Source organism: Equus caballus, chromosome 25 (assembly GCF_041296265.1).
Source record: "Equus caballus isolate H_3958 breed thoroughbred chromosome 25, TB-T2T, whole genome shotgun sequence".
In the NCBI taxonomy this organism is placed as follows: Eukaryota; Metazoa; Chordata; class Mammalia; order Perissodactyla; family Equidae; genus Equus; species Equus caballus.
In genome coordinates, this window is record NC_091708.1 from 25,362,285 (window position 1) to 25,387,045 (window position 24,761).

Consider the following 24,761-nt stretch of genomic DNA (forward strand, 5'->3'; position numbering starts at 1 on the left):
GGTACATACACAAGCAGGGGCCATAAAATCTACAGAGCCTAGGTAGATCTGGAGGGTGCATATTCAGCTGGATTAGTTAATTAGAGGTCATTCAGAGTTACAATATGGTTTCTCTTCTACACTATGGAGTCCCTTATGTCAACCTCGTGTTGAGGCAGGTATCACACTCACTTCATAGAGTATTTAGGATTAATAAATTAATATTCACTAAGCACTTAGTGTAAACCCTTGGCACATAGTAAGTGCTGTGAAAGTGTCTGCTAGGTAAAACAAAGGTGGAGGGCGCCTGGCAGCACAGAGCATGTCCAGCCTTACCTCTGCTGTGCCGAGCTGTGTAGGTGGTGTTATTGCACGCTGCCAGGAGAGGGTTTTGGGTGTTACTAGATGGCTGCGCTACCTCCACGGCATGGGTGCGTGTGCTGCAGGTGGATTAGGAACTTCCACCTGGCAGCGGTTGATGAGGATTTTAGGCTAGTTAATTTTAAAACTGCACATGAGAAGCAGAAGCAGGCTCCGAGGACTGGAATTTGCTTGCTCTTTGATGAGAGATATTTGCATTTGTGAAGGAAGGGGGGATGGCCTTATCTCTGGAAACTCTTAATGGGGAAGGCAAGAACTTAAGTTGTTTACTATCTGGCAACCTCATGTAACTGACCCCCCCCCCCCCAATCCTCCTTTGTCTTTGGCTGAGGATAATATTTAAGCAGTGGCTTCTGCCATTTACTCAATCCGGTTTGATTCTTATCTAAAAGTTGTGGGACCGCCCAATGGCCGGACCCTCTGGCATTGGTATCATTTTAACTTTTTTTGTCTGGTAAAGAGATAAATCACATACCTATGCTTTAAATTTAGCCTTACTCTCCACCCATGTTTGCAGCAGTAGCGGGGGCAGCAGCGGCTCCTCCTGCCTGTGGGTCCTGTCCCCACGCAGCAGCAGCTCAGACTGCCCATGGGTCCTCTCCCCATGCTATTCCATACTATTCTCTAAATAAAAGAGCACTACTGCCAGATCTTGAGAGTCCAAGAAATCTTTCTTTCGACTCCTCGGCTCACCGACCCCGCATCAGCGGTGATGGGGGAGCTGTACGTCTGTCGGTCAGAGGTGTTCTTGCACACGCCTGGGTGCAGAGGGGACTATACTCAGTGCGTTAAAGCAAGTGTCCCACACCTGAAGAACGGAGCGGGTTCTTGCAAGGAGGTGTGCTCCTCGTACTCAGGTGCTGTCCGGAGCTCCGAGCGGCAGCGGGGACAGCGGCCAGGGGCGCGCGGCAGGAAGGGGTGCTACCTACTTCGGAACGCACGGGGATCGTGGGTCCCACACCTGTATGGGTGCGGAGACCCAGCCCGCGCGCGCGCGCGCGCGCGGAGTCGGAGGGTCGGCCCCCACCTCCTCCGGGCAGCGACGACTGCGAGCCCGGTGCGCGTCGTAGGAGGTGTCGTTACACACTTCCTGTGGGTCTCGCGGACCACGGCGCGTTTCCGGCGCCGGCTGCAGCCCGGGGTCCGAGCCCCCGCCCCGCGCGCCGGCCCCGCCCCGCCCCCGCCCCGCCCCCTGCCCGCCCGCCGCGCTCGGAGCCGGGCGCGCGGAGCCCGGGGCGCACGGAGCGGCGCGCGCCGGTCGGCCGAGCCAGGCTGGCGCCCCCGCCCCGCGCCCCGCGCCTCCGTCCGCCGCCCGCCCGGCGCCTTCCCCGCTCCACTCGCCCTCGCTCCCGGCCCTGCGGCCGCTCTCCCTCCCCGCCTGCCCTCCGTCCCGCCCCGTCCAGCCCGGTCCGCCCGGCTCCCGCAGGCCCCCCCGGCGCCCGCGTTCCTATGGACAGACGCACAGACACCTGCAGGTGGGTGAGAGCCCGCGCGCGGGGCGGGCACGAGCGCGCCGACGCTGCGACCCGGCCGGGGAGCCCCTTTGTGTGGGGGGCGGCCGCGCCGGTGTCCGCGCTGCCTCCCCCTCGGCGGCCGAGCAGTGACCCGGCTGAACCCTCCTTTTGTCTCCTCGGGGGCGGGGAGGGGGGGCGGTGGAAAGGCCGAGAGTCCGGGCAGAGCCGGGCGGCCGGACATCGCCAGCGACGGGCTTGGGGGCGTGGGAGGCGGACACCCCCGGCGGCCGAGCGGGCTCCGGGAGCGAGCGCCGGCGGCCGCGGGCGGCTCTGGTCCGCCTCCCCGGGGCCGGCCGGCCGCCCAGCATCTCCGGTGGCCGCGGGCGCGCGGCGCGGGGCTGGCTCGCCCGCTCCTGCTCCTGCTCCTGCTCCTGCTCCTGCTCCGGGGTCTTTTGGAGGTGGGAAGGAGGGCGGGAAGGAGAAAGAAAAGATCGGGGCGCTTAGTTTCCAAGTCTTGAGATGCTTGTGGAGAGGGAGGGAGAGAGGTGGGTCGGGGCTTCGCCGGTCGCGTTCCCTCGCGGGGAAGGCACGCTGAAGTGCGTTTGGGGCGGGTGTGAAGGAACGTGCATCGCTTCGGTCCCTTATTTATTGTTTCTAACGGAGGAGGGCTTTCTCCGAAAGGCTCTTCCGCACCCCCCTCCCCGCCCCCATCTGAGGCTGCGCACAGTGATGTGTGTTTGTTATCAAATACATCGAGAAATGTATTTCCCTGGGTAGAAGGAGGTGGGCTGACCACAATCAAATCAAAATCAAGAATCTTTTTGGCTTCCTGGTGGCTGTTTTTTCTTTCTTTTTTAAGATTAGATGGAGACTTAAAGGCAAGAAATAAAAGGTGAACCTGGCTGTGATTTTTACAGTTTTATCTCTATGTCTATTTTAAAGTTTTGGGGTAAAGTTTTGTTATTTTCCAGACTCCTTAGGATTAGCATAATAGAATGTACCTGTTAAATAAACAGTTAACAAGCGAGTCAGGTAGTGACAGCTTCCACGGTGGAGGTGAAATTGGAGTGCAGTAAACGGTTATCTAGCTTGCCGTTCAGGCTAAAACCTTTATTTTTGCTGTTTTAAGATATGAGATCTTTAACAACATGTGGGGAGAACATGAATGTTAGAACTGATTTTTTCCCCCCTGTGATTGTCCTTTCCCTATCTCATTCTATGTATTTATGTATTCTCTGTATATAACCCAACGATTGTGTTGTATATGGTGGATATAGTGTTGTGAAAAGTACCGTGGATGCTATTTCTGATTTACGTTATCTGGCTGAGTTTCTTATGAACTATGTATTTGTAGATATTCAAATATTAAATGAAGTTGAATAAACACCCAGAAAATTAATTTTACAGATTTAGAATTTTAATGCAGGTACAGATTTATACCTTTGTATTAATCTTAATCTGCTTTTCACTTCTGGAAACTTTATTTTTTATTTTGTGCCTGTTGTTTGAGAATCCATATTGACAAACTTAAAACTGACAGTTACCAGGGAGATTACAAAAAAGAAAAACAGTTTGAGAAGCACTCAGTTATATGTACAGCTATATGTAGAAAATGGAAGTTTTCTTAAAAAATAAAACATTATTTAAACTTGAAGGAAAAACACAGTAGAAAAATATTTACTTAAACTTTCCAAAAGTAAGATGTAGAAATTGATCAGAAAACAATATACAATTTAATACCGTTTAATTAGGCAAACTGATGTTTGTCATTATAAAGAGAAGACAGTTTAGTATGCTTAGAATAGTGGTCTTTTTCAAGGAGAAAAATTTATCCTAGATTCTTGCCCTAGTTACGTTAACAGATTATTATTATTTCAGGCCTAATTTTGTAAATGCCTAGAGTGTACATTTTTGCACGCTTTACTTAAAACCTAGAAGAGGTTTCGTCTAACAGTGATCTTACCAACCCCTTTGAGTTGATCAAATTTTATTAGTTCCTGCTTTGACTTCCGGTCTAGATTAGATAAATGAATTTAAACTCTGCACAAAGGCACGGAGCTCGGTGCCAGGCGCTGGCTGGTAGGCCCTTGAGCAAGGTTCCTCTTCCTTTTCTAATAAAGATGGCCCAAAGAGAATGGTTACTGAAATTTGTTCAGGCTTTATCAGGAATGGTGGAATGGAGTTAAAACCCACTCCCAGAGTTTCAGCTCTTAGATACACACTCCTCATCAGTTCTTAGAAGAACTTTTTTAAAAGATAAGCTAACAAATTGAATTTCTTGCTTATGTATTTATATACAAGATTGTCAGTCGTAGCGATAAGGTTTAACAAAGAATCACTGTGTAAACTAAACACTCAGAGAGAGTGGCCTGTGTTGAGAATTGCTTGGCATAGTTGTAGTTGTGTCTAACAGTTTTCTGGAATTGGCAGTGTAGTGTCTTTATGTGGGCTGGCTGAAAGATAACGCCTAGTTTTTTGTTTTGTATTTGTTTTTGGACTGTGATATGTAGATAGTAATTTTTTGGTTTCTGTATAATTGACAATAATATATTAGTGTAATCAGAAGCAGTCTAGAGAACCTTACGTATTTTCAACTAATTTGCCTTCTGGTATGTTGGTATTTAGGAAGGCGTATAAGTTATTTTTCACTTTCGTGGTTGAAATTTCTTTTCTGTTGCTTTCGATATGACAAGTGCTACTTCCAGAAATTCTGATTTGTGTAAAGTTGGATTTTAAATATAGTTGAGCAGTATAAACTGGCATTTATCAGTTTCTTTTTTTTTAAACCACGCTAAGCTGTCCACAGTTAAATTTGATAGGCTTTTAAAAATCAGACTTTTCTAGCCTCTTCATGTTTGTTAGTTAATGTGGTACTCTTCAAGGAAACTCGAAATGGCCGCTTTATGTTACCTGGAACTCACAAATGACTAGTATTATCATTAGCAGTAACCAAATGGAAAACTGAAAAGTAACAATTTTATTCTTTATAATAGATCTATGACTTTTAAGTCCTTCTTTTTCATGCAGTTTTTTGTAGCCTGGTGGGGAAGCAGGTCTGGCTCTGAGAGGTGTGGACAGTGACCTCACATTCCAGCCTTTCTGGTCCTGCGTTGTTTAAGATCAGCACAAACCCATCCTGCTTGCCGAAAATGCAGAGTTCCTTCTTGGATTAATATTCTGCTACCAGATGTATGAGGCTGGCTCTAAAGAAGCTTTTTCTCCTAAATACTGTCAAAAATAGAGAAGCTGAAGATTGGAGAGAAGCCATTTATTTTGAACGGTTTATTTTCTGACAGTTTGTGTTTGTAAAGAAACCTGCTCATAATATTTACTTAAAAAGATCTACATAGTTGCCTGAAGAAGCACCACAGGTTTCTTTTTTTCCTTTAAAAAAAGTTTCCATAGAGCTTAACTCTTACATGGTACTTCTTGACTTTGCTTCTGATTAATTGATTTATAGACTTTATTTACCAGCATGAGTGGAGAATTCTTTTGCTATACTGAAATTGCACTCTGCCTGTGCTCTGGTCTGTTTCCTAGGTAACAAATGCACTGCATAGATTCCATAATGAGGACTGTGGTTGGCTAGTTACAGTGTAAATTCTGTTGTTTGGTAAAGCTTAGTCTCAAATTCAAATAAAGGTCAAGAAACCAAAAGTACTGAAAATGCAAAGTTTTGAATTTTATTTTGTATCCAGTGTCAACAAAGTTTAATACGCTTTTCTGGACAAAGACAAAAAGTATGCAGCAGTATTCAAGTTTGTTTTGCAAAGTCTTACACTGAAACAGTTGGAGAGCTTTTTGATATTTCATACTGGTCATACCAATGGCTCTAGTGACAAAGATGTATTTCAGAAACGCCTTATCACACTTATAGAGAAAGCAAAGGGATGTGGTCTATAATATCAGTGATTGGTCTTTTTGTGCTGAATGAAAAGTAACATGATGCGTCTCAAAGGATAAATCGTGCAACTTTGTGTGAAAATAACTTTTAAAAACTTTAAGAAGACGTTAAAACATTTGAGAAACGTTTAAAAACATTAAACATCTTGCCATAAAATGATGCATTTTGCTCGTTTTTTCCCCTCTGATCTGCCTGAACTTTGTGGACCTAGCGCCAGGGAGCAGGTTTCTCTGAGGTAGCTGCAAGTTGAAGAATAGCTTTCCTCTCCACCTTACTCTCTTCTTGAAATCTATGGCCTCTGTAGCTCTCGATGCAGAGCAGTGAATAATATGTGTGCAGTTGCTGCTAATTATTATCCGTTTGTAAAAAAAAATTAAAAAACTTGCAAAGAACCAGAATTCCATTAATACCCCTTGCAAATATCTTTTCTTTTCATGCCTGAAAATGTCTTTTTGTTTGTTAATCATCAAGGAATCTGTTAGCTGAAGTACTGGGAAAAAAAAATCTTTTGAATTCTAGAGAATTATCCAAAGTTGCCATCATTACTTTCTCTTCCTTGGCTGGATTGTTTTTGGGTTATTTATTTATTTTTCAGTTAATTTTAATTTCAGGAAGTGGACTTATCTTGGTGGCTTCTCTCTTTGGTTTTCCTCAAAACTGACACTACTTTAACCTTTTCTGTCCTTTTCTCCCCCCCTCCCCCAGGAAGATTAGCCCTGAGCTAACTACCACCAATCCTCCTCTTTTTGCTGAGGAAGCCTGGCCCTGAGCTAACATCCATGCCCATCTTCCTCTACTTTATATGTGGGACACCTACCGCAGCATGGCTTGCCAAGCGGTGCCATGTCTGCACCCGGGATCCGAACCGGTGAACCCTGGGCCGCCGAGAGGCAGAACGTGCGCACTTAACTGCTGCACCACCGGGCCGGCCCCTCTTTTCTTTTCTAATTGCATATACTGTGTCCCTTAAGTTTTCCTTTTTTAAAAGTATTTTTTCATTTCAAGCCTAGTCCTGTTCTTTGTTTATTTGGCTTGCCCAGAGGTGAGTTCCTTCTTCATGTTATTGTTCATTAACTTTTCTTGTTTCTGGAAATGGAACTTTTTTTTTTTCCACTGAGGAGGATTTGCCCTGAGCTAACATCTTTTGCCAGTCTTCGTCTTTTTTCGCTTGAGGAAGATTAGCCCTGAGCTATCGTCTGTGCCAGGCTTCCTCTATTTTGTATGTGGTCTCTGCCACAGTATGGCTGAGGAGTGGTGTAGGTCTGCACCCGGGATCTGAACCCGTGAACCCAGGCCACCAAACCATAGTGTGCTGGACTCAACCACTATGCCATGGGGCCGGCCCCCTAAGTTTTCTTTTGTAAATATTTTCCCTTATAAATATTTACTACTTAAAAAATTTTATCATTACATTATTTAAGGCATAATTACCACATAGCTAAAGTTCTACTTTTTTTTGTTAGGAGACTTCCTACTTCTGGAACAGAGTTAACAATTGTGGGGGGGTCAGAATTTGCAACCCAAAATCTGTCTCTTTGGCTGGATTATTTTTAAGGACAAAAGACTCTGATTCTTTGAAAGAATCTTTGACCTTCCCCCTAACTGCCTAAAAGAATTTTAGAAGAGCCTGTCCCAGGAAAGAGCTATCACCGTATATAATTCTAGGTGTGATAGACATCTAGCAAGGGCCGTTTTATCAAAAGATTTCTTTCTGGTCCCATGGTCTATAGATGGCCCAGCAAACATGTGTTTAGCGAACTTTGCTTTCTGTCTCCATGTGAGTTGCCTTCCTCTCCTTTGAGGTCCCAAAGCACTACCCCTGCATCCTCCTTTGTCTTTAGCTGAAGATGGTGTTTAAGGTGCTGGCTTCAGCCATTTTGGCGAGTTACTGAGTTTTCCTGAGTTTCTCCCATGTATACAGGTTATTAAACTTTGTTTTATTTTCTCCTGTTATTCTGTCTCATGTCAGTTTAATTCTTAGGCCAGCCAGAAGGAGCTAGAGGCAGGAGGAGTTGTCTTCCTCCCCTACACGGTATTTGTGAACTCTCTTACCCAGCTAGGATAATTCCTCACCCCAGGCTGTATTAGTTTGCAAGGGCTGCCATAACCAAGACGCCAGACTGTGTGGCTTAAACAACAAAAACTCATTTTCTCACAGTCCTGGAGGCTAGAAGTCCCAGATCAAGATGTTGGCAGGGTTGGGTTCTTCTAAGGCCTCTCTCCTTGGCTCGTAGATGGCTGTGTTCTTTAAGTGTCTTGCCATGGTCTGTCCTGTTTGCCTGTCTGTCTCGTAATCTCTTCTTACAGACATCAGTCCAGATCCTTAGGACTCGCCCAAGTAACCTCATTTTACTAATTACCTCTTTAAAGGCCCTGTCTCCAAACAGAGTCACATTCTGAAGTGCTGAGTCTTAGGACTTCAGTGTGTGAATTTGGGGGAACACAGTTCAGCCCATGACTCAGCCTGTTCCTCCACCTTGTCTTTCATGCACACGTACATCCTTCATTCCATATGTGTAATTTTACAGTGGTTTCATCTTTTACGTCTTTTTCACTCTCTTGGCAGTTTGTCACTTGAGTGCAAGGCCCAGTGCACAGCAATGTGATCAACTCTGTATGCCATTAAAAATAAGTAGGTAGTTGCCTTATTTTGTTTTTATTTACTCTTCATATTTATTATTTTAAAATGCTTTATTTTGAATAGTTTAAAGTAGAAAATTCTTAATAACTGGTTTGGAATACAGGAGCGTATCAGTGTGGCCAAATTCAGTGGAAGTACTGATGCTGTGATTTTCCTGTGAATTCTGAGGACATGTTTCTTTGGTGCTGTTTTTCAGTTATTGGTCTTGCTGCTTGCATGGTAAGTTATTCACCATCCTGGTCATCCCCCACGTCCCGTGGCGGATGACCCCTGAATCTAGTGTCCAGTTAGGCCCTCTTTCCTGAAATCCAGATGTATACAGCTACTAACTGGACACAATGACTTGATATTCCACAAGCATTTCACATTCAGCATGCCCAAAACTTGACTTATCTTTCTCTTCAGATTTGCGTCTTTCTGGTATTCCCTGGCTCAGTGGATGGGGCCACCTTCCGTCCATTTTCTCAGTCCAAAAATTTAGGAGTTATCTGTGACTCCTCCCTTATTCTCAGTCCCATCTTCTGTAAATAAAGCCCCCAGACCAGTCAGTTCCTGCCCCCTAAGATTTCTCAGTTCTGTCGGTTTGCCCCATACAAATCACATAGTACTCTATCACCTTTGCCCATCGTTGGTTTCGGTTCTACAGTTAAATATAGTCGGGGTGCAGCTCAAGTCCTTAGGCTAAGGCTTCTGTGATCATCACTTGATAATGTGAAGCTCATTGCATCCTCATAAATGGTTTATGTGGATAACATCTCCTGTCTTTCATATTTAAAACTGTTGATCTGTGGCTTTTATACTTGAAGGTCAGTTTGTCTGAATATAAGTACTTGCCTTACGTTTTCTTTCCTCAAGTATCTTAAATATGTTACTCTCTTGTAGGATTTGGCCAGCCTTTTCTGTAAAGGCCAGATAGTGGTTATTTTAGGCTTTGTGGGCCGTAGGTCATTGTCACAATTATTTAACTGTGTCGCTGAAGTGCAAAAGCAGCCGTAGAAAGCACGTACAGGAACAAACATGACAGTGTTTAAATAAAATTTTATTTACAGAACCAGACAGTGGGCTGGATTTGGTCCGCAAGCCATGCTTTGCGAAGTCCTACCCTATTGTATTCTGGTAAAAAGTGGTGTTGTCAGAGTCTAATACCAATACGATTTGTTCTCTTTTTTAAAAAGTGACTTTTTTTGCCTAGATGCCCAAAGGACTTTTTTCTTCATCTTTAAAGGCCGATAACTTTACTAGAATATGTCTTAAATGTTGGCTGTTTTCTGTTAATTTTTCCATATAAACAATGTGTGTTTTATTATGTTGGCTAAAATATTTTTTCGTAAATATTTTTATCAATTATAGATTTTCTTGTTTATTCTCTCTCATGGTTTTCATTTTCTTCTTTGGGGCCTCCTGCTACATGTATGTTGGCTCTTTGCTTGCCTTTTCTATCTATGCCTTTCTTCAAATTCTTTTTATCTTATTTTTTATATTTGCTTTATTTTTGTGTTTTTTCCTTTTTATCCTGTTTAACGCGCTTTCCGTGGTATCTAACTGTTAAGTCTCGTGTTCCTTCTAGTTTTGTCTTTCTTTCGGAGCTGCTTTTCTTTCCTATTCTGTGCTGAACTCTATCATTTCTCTGTGTACATGTTCTTGTTATTTGGCCATTCTCCTTTTTTTAGCTTTTCTTTTTCTGATGTATACTTTTTTTCATAGCTTCTATCATTTTCTTAAATTATTATTATTTTTTAAGATGACACCTGAGCTAACAACTGTTGCCAATCATCATCTTCTTTTTTTTTTTTTTTCTGCTTTTTCTCCCCAAAGCTCCCCAGTACATAGTTGTATATTCTAGTCGTGGGTCCTTCTAGTTGTGGCATGTGGGATGCTGCCTCAGCATGGCCTGACGAGTGGTGCCATGTCCACGCCCAGGATCCAAATCAGCGAAACCCTGGGCCACCGAAGCGGAGCGAGCGAACTTAACCACTCGGCCATGGGAACGGCCCCTTAAGTTATTTTAATTCGTATTAAAATATTGTGTTACAATTCTCATCTGCTTTATGGCCATAGTTTTGTGATGTGTCTTTGTTGGTTACTGGTACATTATTTGGTTCTTTTTTCATTTTTTTCTCACAATACCTTTCGTAGGATTAGATTACATTCTTTTTGCTTGGTCATGTTTAAATTAGGTGGATTTACCTGTACTTTAGAAGGTTTCTGTGATGGGGGTGGGAGTGGGCCAGGGTAGTTTTCTTAGTTTCATGGTTTGAAATTGTCTCCTTTGTTGCTTATGTGAAGTATTTAAAAATATGGCCACTCAATTAAAATCAAACTGAGATACCATTGCACACCCACTAGAATGGCTAAATGAAAAAGATGAAAAAATTCTTAGTGTTGGTGAGAACGTAGAATAACTGGAATTCTCTTGCACTCCTGTTGGATGAGTGCAGAATTGGTACAGAAATGTAAATGAATGCAGGCAATTTGGAAAGCTGTTTGGCAATATTTACTACAGCTATACATATGCATCGTCTATGACTCAGTACTTCCACTTGAAGATATGTACTTAACCAAGATAAATGTAGTAGAATGTTCATAGAACTACTTATAATAGCCCCAAACTGAAGTCTGCCCAAATGACCATCAGTATATTGTGTGGTAGAGTATTAGATTGATGGCCCCAAATAAACGACATCTCCTGCTATCTGTGCCCCTGTGTTTGTCCCTTTCCACAGATTTTGGCCACGTAACTTACTTTGGTCAGTGGGACAATAGCAAGTGTGATTCAACAGAGGCTTGATAAATGCTTACCCATTGAGGGGAATACTGCCTTGAGACCATAATATAAGGAAGTATTGGAGTAGGAGAGATCAGGTGGAGGGAAATTGAGGCACCCCAGCTGATTACCAGCACTTACTGTCAGGCATGTGAGTGAGGCCTTCTTTGCCCATCCAGCTCGCCTGACCCTCCAGCTAAAAGTAGCCATGTGAGCAAGTCCAAGTAAAGCCAGGAGAGAAACTGTCCAGATAACCCATAGAATTGTGAGAATAGTTGTTCCATCTGTGTTTTGGTTTTTTTGCACTGAAAGAATTGTAGATTCACTCGCAGTTGTAAGAAATAATAGAGAGATTCTTTGCATACTTTGCCCAGTTTCCCCTAATGATAACATTTTGCAAAACGATACTTATAATATCACAACCAAGATATTGACTATTATGGGCTGAATTCTACTCCTCCACAAATTCATATGTTCAAGTCCTAAAGCCCAGTACTTCAGAATGTGACTATATTTGGAGCAAGGGCCTTTAAAGAGGGGATTAAGTTAAAATGAGGGTGTTAGAGTGGCCCTAACCCAATCCGACTGGTGTCCTTGTGAGAAGAGGAACTTTGGGTACAAAGAGAGACACCACAGATGTTTGTACAGAGGAAAGACCATGTGAGGACACAGCGAGAGTGTGGCCATCTGGAAGCCAAGGAGAGAGGCTTCAGAAGAAACCACACCTGCTGACACCTCCATCTTGGATTTCTAGCCTGCGGAACTGTAAGAAAATGAATTTCTGTTACGTAAGCTACCCGGTCTACGGTATTTTGTTATGGTAGCTCTAGCAAGCGAACACATTGACATTGATACAATCTACTGCTCTTACTCGGATTTTCAGTTTTACTGGTACTCATTTGTCTTTGTGTATTAGGTTCAATACAGTTTTATCACCTTCGTATGTTCATGTTTCTGCCAGCCCCTCCATTCTCCTCCCACCCTGCCCCCCATCCCTAACCTTTAACAACCAGTACTAGATCTTCCATTTCTGAAATTTTGTCATTAAAAAAAAATACTGTATAGGGGCCAGCCCCATGGCGTAGTGGTTAAGTACAGTGTGCTCTGCTTTGGTGGCCCCGGGTTCAGAACCCGGCTGTGTAAACCTATACCACTCATCAAGCCATGCTGTGGCCACGACCCATGTACAAAATGGCACAGATGTTAGCTCAGGGCTAATCTTCCTCAAGCAAAAAAAGAGGAAGATTGGGGGAACAGATGTTAGAGCGAATCTTTCTCACCAAAAAAAAAAAAAAATACTATATAGATGGAATCATATAGTATGTAACCTTTGAGACTTTTTTTTTTAAACTAAGCATGATTCCCTGGAGATTGCTCTAGGCTGTTGCATGTATCAATAGTTTGTTCCTATTTATTCCTGAGTAGTAGTCCACGGGTGTACCTTGGTTTATTTAGCTATTTATTCATTGAAGGACATCTGGGCTGATTCTATTTTTTTGCTTTTACAAATAAAGCTCTTATGCACATAACTTTTAATTTCTCTGGGATACATACCCAGGACCGTAATTGCTGTATTTAGCCATTTTGATGTGTGTGTAGTGATACTGGTTTTAATTTGCAGTTCCCTGATGGCTAATGTTGCACATCTTTTCATGTGCTTATTTGCTGTCTGTATATCCTCTTCTGTGGAATGTCTCTTTATGTCTTTTGCACATTTTCTAATTGAGGATGTGTGTGTGTGTGTGTGTGTGTGTATGTGTATATTTGTTTTGAGTTCTTTATGTATTCTAGATACTAGTCCTTTGTCAGATATGTGGTTTGCCAATGTTTTCTCCTAGTCTATAGCTTGTCTTTTAATCCTCTTCACGTGGGCTTTCACCGAGAAAGAAGATATTAATTTTGATTTTACCCATTTTTCCTTCTATGGGTCATGCTTTTAGTATGAAGTCTAAGAACTCTTTGCCTAGCTCTAGATCTCGGAGATCTTCTCCTGTGTTGTTTTCTACACGTTTTTTACTTTTGTGTTTTACAGTTAAGTCTGTGATCCATTTTGTGTTAATTTTTATTTAAGGTGTGAAGTTTAGGTTGAGGTTCATTTATTGCCTGTGAATGTCCAGTTACTCTAACACCACTTGTTGAAAAAGCTGTCCTTCCTCCGTTGAATTACTTTTGCACCTTTGTAAAAGAATCAGTTGAGCATGTGTCTGGGTCTGTTTCTTGGTCTGCTCCATCTGTTTTTATGAGTGGATTTGGGGAGAGTCCAAAACTAAGCCTTTGCTACTGTCCTGCTTGCTTAGAAGTCCTTGTTCACTCTTAAGTATGTTTTTTTGTTATTATCTTGGAAAACTGTTTACATCCTGTTGATCAAAGGGTGTATCTGTGCAGGTAAAAAAGGGTAAGATAGGCAGTGACTGATTATTAACAGCTTTTTGAGTTTATCTGCTTTATAATATAGTGTTAAGGCAATGTATATTTGTTGCAGAGTTAATTCTTTTCTAAATTACTCAGGTTGTTAACATTTTTATGCCAATTCTGGTTCAATAATGTACTTTGTTTACCTGGCATCTTGAGTCAATGGAAAATATATATTCTTATAAATAATATTCTGCCTATGAGTATATTTGGTATATGAATATTTTCTTGATATGTAATATATTCTTAAATTGTTTTTTGGCTAACTGGCTGGCTTTTTTCTCTGACAGACAAAAAGTCTTATCACAAGTATATTTCTTGTATACTTAGCATTTCTCTAATGGTGTGTTTATACAATGATAAGGTATAAAATCTGCACTTTCCATTAATAAAATAATTGCCTCAAAAGATTAGGGTTTTTCTTTTTAAAATTTATTTTTGGAATCAAAAGTTACCCTATAGATTTGCCGTAGTACCTTTTTAGTTGATGCCTTCCTGTAAATCATCGAAATAGATATTTGTCTTTTTTTTTTTTTTTTTGGAGGAAGATTAGCCCTGAGCTAACTGCTGCCAATCCTCCTCTTTTTGCTGAGGAAGACTGGCCCTGAGCTAACATCTGTGCCATCTTCCTCTACTTTATATGTGGGACGCCTACCACAGCGTGGTGTGCCAAGTCGTATCAAGTCCGCACCCAGGATCTGAACTGTCAACCCCAGGCCACCTAAGTGGAACGTGCGAACTTAACTGCTGCGCCACCGGGCCCGCCCTGATATTTGTCTTTCTAAGAGCATACTGTTGGCCTGAGAAATAAGGATATCCTTGCACATTATGTAATAAGAAACAGTATTTTTGTTAAAAATGAAAGAATGTAGTTCTATATAATGTTTTCTGAGAAAGGAACACGGATGAAAATGTCAATCAGTTTGGCTATGTGAAAACTTAAGCTTTGTTTTTAAAAAACAAAATAATAAAATTAAAAAGGGAAGCAACAGTCTGGAGAAAATATTTGCAGCAATGTGGTAGACAAAGAGTTGAGGTCTAGTGGCCAACCTGGTGGCATAGTGGTTAAGTTTATGCGCTGCACTTTGACAGCCTGGGGTTTGCAGGTTCGGATCCAGGGTGGGGACCTACACACCGCTCGTCAAGCCATGCTGTGGCAGTGTCTCACGTACAAAAAATAGAGGAAGACTGGCACAGGTGTTAGCTCAGAGACAATCTTTTTAAAGCAAAAAGAGGAGAATTGGCAGCAGATAGTAGCTCAGGGTCAATCTTCCTCACAAAAAAAGAAAAAAAGAATTGAGGTCTTCATGGCCTTGTATTGTTTTATTTTTTCAGTTTCAAAAAAATAATAAAACTCCAGTGAAAACAGACAAAATGAAAATCAAAAGAAATGTTCAGCCTCACTGATAATTAAACATAAAATAATATGGCAATCCAGATGCTTTTAAAAAATCTATCAAATTAGCAAAAATATAGAATGAGATATGCCCATTGCTAGTGAAGAGAAATGAGGGGAGGAAGTTATTCTCATATTTATTGCTGATGGGTATATGCCATTATTCTTTTTTTTTCTTTTAAAACTTTGAAGTTGTAGGGGAGGAAAAACTTCCTTCTACCCTGCTCGATTCTGTGGCTGGGCCTAAAAGTTAAACTGACGTAAGACAGATTAACAGGAGCAAAGCATACAAATTTTACTTAACATTTTTATATGTACACAGGAGTCTTCGTAAAAGAAAGAAGACCCAAAAAGAAGCAGTTAGGACCAAGAGCTTAAATATATTTTAAACAAAAGAAATGTGTAGGGAATTGACAAGACAAAGGAGTTTTAGCTAGGGACCATAAATTGTGAGACAGTGACTAGGAAATATATGGGCGAAACTAATGAAAGATAAGGGTTATTTTAGTAGGTTTGTTTGTGCAGATCCATTTTGGCATTGACTCCCAGTCGCCAGTGATGAAAATGTTCTTCTCTTCCTGGTATAAGGAGGGTTCCTTTCTTGTGGGATTTTTCTTTCTTTGTTTTTGTCGAGGAAGATTGGCCCTGGGCTAACATCTGTTGCCAATCTTCCTCTTTTTGCTTGAGGAAGATTGTTGCTGAGCTAGCATCTGTGCCAGTCTTCCTCTATTTTGTGTGTGGGACACCACCAAAGCTTGGCTTGATGAGCAGTGTAGGTCTGTGCCCGGTATCTGAACCCATGAACCCTGGGCCACTGAAACAGACCACGTGAACTTAACCCCTAGCCACTGGGCCAGTCTCTCTCGTGGGAAATTTTATGACCTGCTTTTAGGTAAAAATAGGGAGATCAGAGAGCCCTTCCTCTGTTTGCTGGTATATAAATATATTGCTGGTATATGAATGTGCCAAAGAGGCATATTTTAGGGTGATATGTTCTGAACTCCTTCAAAGTATAATATACGTACAAAAAATGAATGTATTGTGTGTACAGTTGGTGCATTTTTACAAATTGCATCCATGCGGCCAGCACTCAGATCAATAAGCAGGATATTATCACACCCTAGATGAACCCTGGTGCTCCTTCCGGTATCTAACACAGCCTTTCTGAAGGAAAACAAGTATCCTGACTAATCTGCTCAGTCATAGGGTGTGCATGTTCAGCTTTAGTAGATACTGCCAGTTTTCCAAGGTAGTTGTATCAGTTTGTACTCCCACCAGCAGTGTGTCACTGTTCCTGTTGCTCCACTTCCTCGTGATGATCATTTTGAAAGCAGTGTGACAATGTATCAAGAGCCATAAACATATTCATACCTGTTTATCCAGTAATTCTCCTAATTGCAAAGATAGGAACAGATTCATGCACACAAACATGCAGTGAAGCCGAGATCAGGCCCCACAGGCTACATGTGGCCTGCTGCAAGCTAGATACAGCTGCACCCGTTCCTTGTCTGAGGCTGCCTTTGTGCTACAGTGGCAGACGTTAGCTGTTGTTACAGAGACCTTGCAAAGCAGAAAATATTTGCTATCAAACCATCTCCAAAAAAAGCTTGCTGACCCTTACATTAGAGCATTATATGGAATAATGAAAGATTGGCGATAACCAATGTATCCATCAGTAGGGGAATTATTAGATAAATCCTGGTGTAAGCACTTGATGGAATAGGATATAGCCATTTAAAATGAAGTTATGGAGATCATTCATCCAGCAAATATTTATTGGGCATTTATTATGGATTAGGTACTTTTCTAGGTGCTGAGAAATCAGTAAAGACAAAAATTCATACCCTCATAGAACTTTAATTTTGGTAGAGGAGATAGAGAATAAATAAGATAAATACATAAAATAATATGTAAGGGATAAGTGCGAAGATGAAAAAACAAAGCAGGGAAGGGAGACATGAAATATTTCAGGGTGAGGCCTTGTTATTTTAGGTTGCAAAGAAGGCCTCACTGAGAAAATGACTTTTGAGTAAGGACTTAAAATAAGTGAAAGGGCTTGACATGTGATAGTTGAAGGAAGAGCATTTGAGCCAGAGGGAACAGAAAGTACAAAAGGCTGGAGCTGGAAATGTACCTGATGTGTTGTAGGAACTCTGGTAAGGTGAGGAGCTGCAGTGGAGTGGAGGAGAGAGGAGAGTAGTAATGGATGAGGATGGACAGGCGGGGGGCGGTGAGGAGTGGCAGCATGAAAAAGCCCGATTATAAATTGTTCAAGTGAAAAAAAGAGGGCTCTTTCTCTTCCATTTTCCCTCCCTCCCTCTCTGCTCAATAATGACAATTATTTAAAGCAACGCATAAGGAAAAGATTGGAAGAAAATACTCTGACATGCTAACGTTTTTAATGTCCGGGGTTATGAATTATATACTTTTTGCCACACTTTCTATAATTTGGCTGTATTTTATAATAAAAAGCATATTGAAAAACTTGAAACATTTTGCATATCTGTGTCTCTGAATACCATAGAAATCAAGTCCTTGAGGTCCCCCCTCCAAGTTGATTGTAACCTGCTGAGCAGCAGTGTCTTAAATCATCTAAGGAGTCGCTGGGTTTTTAATTATTAATTTTTCAGTGTTTGAACCAGAAGGAACTGTGGAGGTGATTTGTTTTAACCTCCTTATTTTGTGGGTAAGGAAATGAGCTAGAGAAGCGAAGGAACTCTGGCTTCTAGTTCTTTTTCATGGTTGGTCCTCGGTTCCATCACCATTTAGTCTGAGGTTTTCCAGCACTTTAGTGATTTTTGTGGTGAATAATTTACCTAATCTCTAACTTAAAAAGAAAATTCTTAAAAATAGTAATATATAAATCTGTTTTGTCCCACTCTTCTCAGCACCAAAACCACTATAGCACATACGATACTTCTAATGCGGTCTTCTGGTTGGCCCCCCGGTTAGAGCATGGCCTTCGGAGTCAGACTGCCTGGGTTTAAATCTTGTTTCTGGTCCTTATTAGTACGTGACCGCTCTGTGCTTTAGTTTTGCATTTATAAAATGGATATATATTATATAACTCATAAGGTTGTTGTGAAACTTAAATGAATTCATGTGAATAGAGTAGGCACATAGGACGCGTTATTTTTGAGGTTTAAATATCTAGAAGGGAAGGTATTTGAACACTAGCTATCAGAGAAAATTGAGTTCAACAAATACTTGTATTGTTGAATGTCTATATATTACGCATGTCTCTCTACTTTAACTTCATAGTAATGTAGTAATTTAAGAACATCTTAAAGCTAATCATCTTAATTAGCACAGTGACTTCAAGTCGTGTGCTGTTTTAGCATCTGTACTATAAACCCTTTATAGGTGGTTATCCAGTTTTGGAGAAATACTGTTTATTTTTATTTCAATAGGAGAAACACTGTGACTTAACTGAACGGCCTGAGTGGGTCATGTGAGGAAATGTGGAAGAGGATGAGTGATACATGGCAAAGCATGGGGTCTGGCCAGTTCTAAGAAAGATTGCTTGTTTACTGGAGCATGCAAGAACTTTGCTTTGTGAGTATATAGGTCAGGGCAATAAAGAGCTCTCTTTAAACAGACACACAGTGGTGGAGGGGATCGAGTAGAGAGTGGTGAGTGAGGATGTTACCCTGTCCTTTATGTGTCACCAAAATTCTAGTATTTGAGTGTCCCCTAAGCTCCAAGAGGGTGAAGACCACTGAACTCACATAGTGGATGTAATTAAGAATTAACAATTTTTTTTAGTTTTTCTAGCAAATGACAATTATTTTATGATAAAGCTTTTGGTAAAATTTGAAGTATGAACATGAATTTTTTTTTTTAGATTGTCTTGAGCTAACAACTGTTGCCAATCTTTTTGTTTTTTTTCTTCTTTTTCGCCCCAAATCCCCTCAGTACATATTTGTATATTTTAGTTGTGGGTCCTTCTAGTTGTGGCATGTGGGATGCCACCCCAGCGTGGCCCAATGAGCAGTGCCATGTCCGCGCCCAGGATCCAAACCAGTGAAACCCTGGGCTGCCAGAGCGGAGCGAGTGAACTTAACCACTCGGCCACAGGGCCGGGCCTGAACATGAAATTTAACTTACATAGTACTATGACATTTTGTGAAAAAAAATTTCCTTTTTTCTTTGTGTATATTTTTCTTTGTGGTATTTATTTTAATTAAGGTTTTTTTTTGGTGGCGTTTATTTTAGTTAAGGATAATTTTATATGTGTAGCGTCTCCCTAGTAGTTTGTGTTTGTGACTATTTGGGAATTGCATAAAATTCTGTCACTTTTTATGGGGAAAATCTGAAATATTTTTACAATGTTAGTTTGTTTTCTTCAGTACTAAGTCTTCAGAAGTTTTACTTGCTTGAGCTGCTGTTTTTTTCTTTTAACATAGCTGGATTAATGCAGATATAGTCAGCAGTGTTTCTACCACACTAGCTTTATAAGAAAGTTTCTGCCTTCCTTGCAGAATCATGGTAGTTACTTAGGGTTTCTGTGGGCACGTTAATTCTGAACAGAACCTGGGGATTGTGCTTATTAACTAGAAGTGTGGTGATTTTGGTAGTGAGTTCCTAACAGGACTCAGGTACTTACGTGCTTAGTGAGACATTGCTGTTGTAGCAGTTGTGGTATTTAATTGAACCTGAAGGTCCCTTGGAATTTTCTTAGTCCATTATATTAAAGTGAGTAGAAAGACCTCTGAGAAAGTTTTTAAAAGTACAATTCAGTATTTATGATTTGGTTAATACTAATTAAGCTAAGGACTCCTAGAAGCATTTTGGGGGTATGAGGGAAGGAAGCCATACATTTACAGAGACCTTCATGGAACATGAAATTGTGACACTGAGTTAGTCTTTCTTTCCCAGCCCTCTGCTGACAGACCAGGCGCTGGTCCAAGGAGTACCATATGACTCAGATTCCCCCTTAACACCCTTGTCAGTTACTCTTCAAGGCTTAGGTTGATATATCTTTTTTAAAGATTTTATTTTTCCTTTTTCTCCCCAAAGCCCCCAGGTACATGGCTGTGCAGTTTTAGTTGTGGGTCCTTCTAGTTGTGGCATATGGGACACCGCCTCAGCGTGGCTTGATGAGTGGTCCCAGGTCCACGCCCAGGATTCAAACCAGGGAACCCCGGGCAGCTGAAGTGGAGCTCACGAACTTAACCACTCGGCATGGCCGGCCCCAGGTTGACATATCTTATGTGCATAATTAATCTGGAATGCTCAGGAAGACGTGTGGAATCTCTTTTTAGGTTTTGAGCAATGACTATGATTGAATGTTTTAGTTTGATTCTTTTGAGTAGGAATTTTTGTTCTGTGTGATAAATGTGCAGCATTAGCACCAAGGGAACTAAATTTATGTGGACTGGGACATTAATCAAACTTTCTGTACTTTAAGATGAAAGTATGACTCTGAGATATTGTATCTTTTAGCTTTACTTGGTAATTCCTAACCGTCTTGTGGGTTTTTGACCCCTTTGAGAATTATGAAAACTTTGAACTTTATTCTCAGAAAATGCACATCTGCCCTTACAACATACAATTTTGTATAAATTTTAGGAAATATCTGCCCCCCCATGCATTATGCTAACAATTTCTATTTTGTGCGTTTACATTTTAGCATATGATTTTCTTCTGTCTAATCATAGAAAGAAACCTTAAAGGTTTGAAATAAGAATTAGGTGAATGAGCTTACAGGCTCTGAGGGAAAATTTACTTTTTTGAAGGAGGAGAGGATAAAGTGGTATTTTTCCATTGGAAATCTGTTTAAATTGTTGTTTCTGATAAATGTACTAGTAGTGTGAATCTGGTGAAATAATTCTGTGCTGTAGGTTATGAAGAAATAGTGTCTCGCTACTAGTGCATTCACAAAGGCAGTCTAGCGAGGAAAAATTAAAAAGCTTAAATTCTCATTCTCATTTCTACAGGAATAAAGAGGGAGAATTCATTATGTCAAGCATTACAAATAAGCATGTATTAAAGCGGCTACATATGATGATGGCACATTGTTGGAACATCCCATGAAAGATAATTTGCATGGAAGATGATTATTCAATAGGGCTTTAATTTACAAGAAACATTCCACCATTTAATTGAGCCCTTTTACACACACCGCTTCGCTTCAGTAGATTGCGTTTGCTCCCTGCATATGTACAATGCCATAAGGGTGGTTAAAAATCTGATTGTCTAGCTGGAAGGTGAAACAACAGCTGAAAGTCATGTTGTAAAAATTTCCGTTATTAAACATTTGAGAATTGTTTTTGAAATCAGTGTTCTGTTGGCTGGTTTGTACCATAAAGCTGATTGTGTAATTTTTTTTCTAATAAGATTTGTATAAGATTATTTGGCCCTGCTGGCCACTAGTTAAACTATATGGTTCATTTTAAAACTGTTTCACTTTTATGGGCCATTCCCCTATATGGTACTTTTGTGAAATGAGCAAACATAGCCCGCATTTACAGACATTATAGAAAGAAAATTATTTGGTGATAAAGAAGACACTAAAATAAACATTTCAAGAAATAGCTGACTTGTGATTAAAATGCCTAGAAAGATAATATACTGTGTGGTTAAAAAAAAGGGGAAGGTAGATATGTCTAATGTCTTCTCTGTTCATATTGGCGGAATAGTGTACTGATAAGCTTTATCAGAGAAGGTTTGGATGAGCCTTGTGGATGTTCCATCCTTGAGAGTTTAAAATAAGCAGTGTTGGGGCTGGCCCCGTGGCCGAGTGGTTAAGTTCGCGCGCTCCGCTGCAGGCGGCCCAGTGTTTCGTTGGTTCGAGTCCTGGGCGCGGACATGGCACTGCTCATCAGACCACGCTGAGGCAGCGTCCCACATGCCACAACTAGAAGAACCCACACCGAAGAATACACAGCTATGTACTGGGGGGCTTTGGGGAGAAAAAGGAAAAGAATAAAATCTTTAAAAAAAAAAAAATAAAATAAAAAAATAAAATAAAATAAGCAGTGTTGTGAGAAGCCAGGGCCATTCTTAATGGGGAATACTGAAGGTATGTACAAATAAGGAAAACACTGGAGGCCTATAGGTTAAGTCAGGAAGGAGATAAGGATATCTGTTGTCACCGTTGCTTTGGAGGTCCAAGTTAATGTAGTAAGATAAGGCAAGAAAAAGGGATACAGATATCAGAAAGGAAGCCATACATTTACCACCATCTGCAGGAGTACTGGTGGGATAGAGGAAGAGAACATTCCTGAGAATAAGATGAATGTTCAAAGTGGAAGGAAGGGAGGCTGAAACATTTTCTATTGGGTGCCCACCATTGGCGTGAAGACACTATGGAGTTAGTCAACAAAGGTCGGTTACTGTGAGTCAGGGCGACTTCTGGATTCCCTGAGCATAAGCAGTTGATTGCCTGCGTGGGCAGCTTGATAACCACCTGAGGTGGTAAAGAAGTGGTTCAGCCCCTTCCACGAAAGTTTGCTCCTGAGATCTGATATTTGACTGCATGAAATCCTGAAGTTGGAGATCCTGTAGGATCAATTATAAGTAAGGTAAGAGGGAAAGGAAGGATGAAACTGTTTGGGAGGAGAAGCCTGTGTGTGATTTTTGTAGTGGACAGATCTGTCAGCAGAATGTCTCTGTGTACGAAAAAGCCTAGATGATAATTCCTACTTCGTAAGGTTGTTGTGGAGATTAATTAAATCGGATGTGACAATGAGTATGAACTGTTTCCCACAGTGCCCTGTGTATAGTAAGCTCATGGTGGATATCGGCTTTAAAAACAAAAGAAAAATCCTGTGCTCTGTGAACCTGTTCTTTCCAGATATTTAAGCAATATTAACTCCCGTAGATTCAGCATCTTTAAACTTGCACTTCGCACTAGTCTTGGCCCCTGTTCTTCAGCCCTGCCTTTGCATCCTGAGAAGCCTCTGCTTGAGCCTGTTGCTTCTTGTTCCTATTTCTCTCCTTTCCTTCACAGCCAGGTTTCTTATATAAATGGATTACAGTGCTGTCTCTTCCCTTATCACTAAGTCTCTTTAATCCCAGGGAATTTGGCTGCCTTTACCTCCCTTCCACTCAGTCTCCACGAAGCTAAACATAGAAGATAAATAAGTGAATAAACAACTGAGTAAGCTATCAGGTGGTAATAAATGTCATGGAGAAAAGTAATTCAAGACGGGGGGATAGGGAGTGCCAGACAGGTGGGGAGGTTTATAGGATGGTCTGGGAAGGCCTTTCTGATCAGGGGACACTTAGCCAGATCTAAAGGAAGTGAAGGAGCAAATCATACAAGTATCTGGGGGAGAAGAGCATTCCATGCAGGTGGTGCAAAATCCCTGAAGTAGGGGCACTGTTGGTGCATTTGAGGAAGAGCAAGGAGGATTTGCAGATGGGACAGAGTGACCAAGAAGGGGATGATGTCAAAGAGGTAAGTAGGTAGCTAGGACGTTGGGAGCAGGTGGAAGTGATCTTCTGATTGCTTCTCTTTCCTCAGTGGGAGTGAGGATGGAGCAGAAGGAATGGAGATTTGAGGAGATGTGCAGTTAGGACAGTGGAGAGTGAATGGATTTGAGCAAAGTGTGATCCCTGGACTAGCAGCCCCAATATCAATTGGGACTATGTTAGAATGTGAATTCTTGGGCCTCACCCCAGACCTAGTGAATCAGAAACTCTCGAGGTGAGGGCATACAATCTGTGTTTTAACAAACCCTCTGTGTTATTCTAACACATAAAAGGGTTAGAGAACCAGTGGACTAGGGAGATAAGTAAAATTACTAGGCAGCCCTGAGTACCCACTTGTGTTTAGTGATCTTGAGTTTAACATGAAAACAATCATTAGGTTGTGCTGAAGAGGGGATGAGGGAATTGAGTGATGTACCATGAAATCTAAGCTGCGTAAAGAAAGAAGTGAGGATGGGGCATTGGGACAGTGAAAACATGGTAGGATCAATTGACTTGAGGTCTCAGGGGGTCAAGGAATAGGTCAGAGAAAGAAATTCTGACACAGATCTGATTGATAACAAATTCCAGTGTTTTTCTTTCAGCCAAGTGTCTCTATAACCAGTATTTCTCACAGCAAGTAATTTTGAGTCAAAAGTTATGAGTTGAAGTCCTGCCTTTATTGTTATTTTGCCTTAGGTAAGTCACTTAACCTCTCTGAACCAGTTTCACTGTCTGTACAGTGGAACTAAAAGTACCTAATAACTTAGTCTCACAGTTGTCCAGAATATGAAATGAGAGGCAAATGTATGAAAATGTTTTGTAAAATATGGAGTCCCACCTCCTAGTCTGTCCCCTCCTCTGTTTTCCGCACTGCCTTCCTCTCCTCCTATATCCTATATTTTGTTCATGTAGTGCAAAGAACCTCATGGCTATGACAAAAGTATGAATCTTGTAGAAAAGTAGGAACTTGCCTTGTAATAAAATACTGTCTTAAAAATACATTACACTTATTCTTCTGGCCAAGATGGAATAATTGGGAGCTGGTTTACCATCCCACCTGTATTAATCAGGATTCTCTAGAGAAACAGATCCAATAGCATGTGCGTGTGTATGTATATCCATATACATATACGTATGTGTGTGTGTGCGTGCGTGTGTGTAAAAAGATTTCTTATAAGGAATGGAGGCATGCAATTATGGAGGCTGAGAACTCCCGAGTTCTGCAGCCAGCAGGTTGGAAACGTAGGAGAGCCAACTGTGTAGTTCCAGTCCAAGTTTGAAGGCCTGAGAACCAGCAGAGCTTATAGTCTGAGTTCTAGTCTGAAAGCTAGCAGGCTCAAGACCCAAGAAGAACTGATGTTTCGGTTGAGTCCAGGGCAGGAAAAGACTGATGACTCAGCTCAGCAGTCGGG

At 41.4% G+C, this 24,761-nt stretch overlaps 1 protein-coding gene across 6 annotated transcripts in view; it reads left to right on the forward strand.

Moving 5' to 3' along the window:
- Positions 1-24,761, forward strand: part of KIAA1958 — a 205,068-nt gene that overhangs the window by 25,262 nt on the left and 155,045 nt on the right. For 5 of the 6 annotated variants that reach the window (XR_011432575.1, XM_070251361.1, XM_023628670.2 and 2 more), the window contains exon 1: positions 1,700-1,835. The exons of the other annotated variant lie outside the window; for it this stretch is intronic. The gene's annotated coding sequence lies outside the window, so the exon portion shown is untranslated. Of the gene's footprint in view, positions 1-1,699; positions 1,836-24,761 lie in introns of those variants that run through there. 6 annotated transcript variants of the gene reach the window in all.